Raw genomic sequence first — 2,086 nt, 5'->3', positions numbered from 1 at the left:
GATAAGTGCACTTCTTTAAAACACAACAAAATATTATTAAAACAAAATGATGTAAAACGTACTTCAAAGTAAAACTTACAAAGCACACCTTTTAAGCATACTTAAATGTTTTAAGGAACATAGCCATGAAAGTCTGCAAGTACAGTTTATATATATATATATATATATATATATATATATATATATATATACATATACTTTTAAGATTTTAAGTATACTATAAGGGCACATTCAATACAAGTATGCATACCATTTTAAACAAGGAAAACACTGCCATTGTAACAGCAGATTAAATTGTTTATGCACAACACCATGCCAACTCACAATCATTGCATTGTCAGAAGGCGGAAAGAATGTGAAATGAATGATTGTGATAATTGATTCCTAAAAATCTGAAGTCATTTGAACACAGAAATGGAAATGAGGGCTAAAACAGAACTGGTATCTTGTAAAAAGATAAAGAGTGGACTATGTGCTAAATAGCTAACTAGTTCATTCACTAGTTCATAATACTACATTCTTAAAATAAAGGTTCTTCATTGGCATTTATGGTTCCATGAAAAGTCTTCAACATCCATGGAATCTTTTCATTGCCAAAAAAAAAAATATATATATAAAAATCTTTATAGTGGAAATAAATTCTTAAGATTCTTAAAATCATCTAATATGTTAATTAAACTGTTCACTGAAAGGTTCTTTGAGAAAACAGAAATGATTCTTCTATGGCATGGGATAGTTATATACCTAATGCAATTCTCCAACGGTTGTCTTTGGCTTCAGATTTATGTTTGCTGTGTTGTAGCAATGCGACATTGGCCATTTGAAGAAGCGTGTTGGCTATGAGAAGGAAAAGTGGGAAAGATCTGGTTCTCAGAGCCCCATTTGCCTGAGGCCACCCTCAGATCATCCCCATTAGCTACTGTTTGACACTTGGGACGGATGACACTTCGTCTTCTGTACCTCGTGGAGGGTGTCATGACCACACACCAGCCCAGACGCTCCTAATAATGACCTCTAATGCTCTGGTTCCTGACTTTCAAACAAGCCCTCGCTAATGATAAAGGCTGAATAATTGGTGAGAAAAGTAACACCGTGTTGAGACGCCAACTTCTGTGTGGATCGCAAGAACAAAGTTTCTGCCTCTTATATTTTAACACTTTAACACCGCACTCTTAATTACTCATCAAAGCATTTTATTGGATCATTAAGACTTAACTTGCAGTTAATCATTAGCTTTTGTTGTCAATTCCTTTTTACGACGGTGATGAAACCATGACAATTCTTTTCTAAACTAGCCTGTTAAATATAGTGAAAACCATATATAGTATTTTTAGTAACTTCACATTTCAATCAAACACACACATATCAAACAAAGTAACACATTAACTTTTCAATCAGGAATTCGCTCTGCATAGTTTCTAAGCACCACTACCAAGAATCAAAATAGCTTTGCATAAACATAGTTCTGGGAAGTGTAGTCCATTTCAGTAGCTTTTGCTTGAAATCTTGAGAAATTCTAGTAAGTAGTTTGAATCACGTCTTTTTCTTTGTATTTAAGCCTGCGGCATGTGATTGACCTCTCAGAGTTCATCAGGCGAACAAGTGTGTTCAGTCTCAGGTACAGTAGGTGTGACCAAAGTAATGGAGACTTTCTGCTATTACATTAAGCAAGAGACTTTACGGGATAGTTCACCCAAACATGAAAATCATCAATTACTCATTCTCCACAGAAGAAGATATTTTGTTTTGTCAATACAATGAAATTCAACATACACTCTAAGAAAATTCTATAAAAATAGTTAATTCGAAGGAATTTTCTGTAATGATTTCTGACAATTTTACCCGTATCTTGAAATATGTGTTGCACTGAGTTGTCTTTTAGTGTTGTTGTTGCCTTTTTTTATTACATTTCTCTCTGGAATACTTGATTCTGATTGGTCAGTTGCAACATTCCAAGGTGGGTTATTCCACTATATCAACCGTCATCATTAGCAGCACCAAATAACACACTGATCATCTGGGTATTCGTTTCTTTAACTTCTATCATATCCAGTGTTGGGAAAAGTTACTTTTAAAAGTAATGCAT

The sequence above is a fragment of the Onychostoma macrolepis genome, chromosome 07 (genome assembly GCF_012432095.1).
Source record: "Onychostoma macrolepis isolate SWU-2019 chromosome 07, ASM1243209v1, whole genome shotgun sequence".
NCBI lineage: Eukaryota > Metazoa > Chordata > Actinopteri > Cypriniformes > Cyprinidae > Onychostoma > Onychostoma macrolepis.
The sequence above is the reverse complement of the archived record's forward strand: the minus strand, read 5'-3'. Positions refer to the sequence as shown.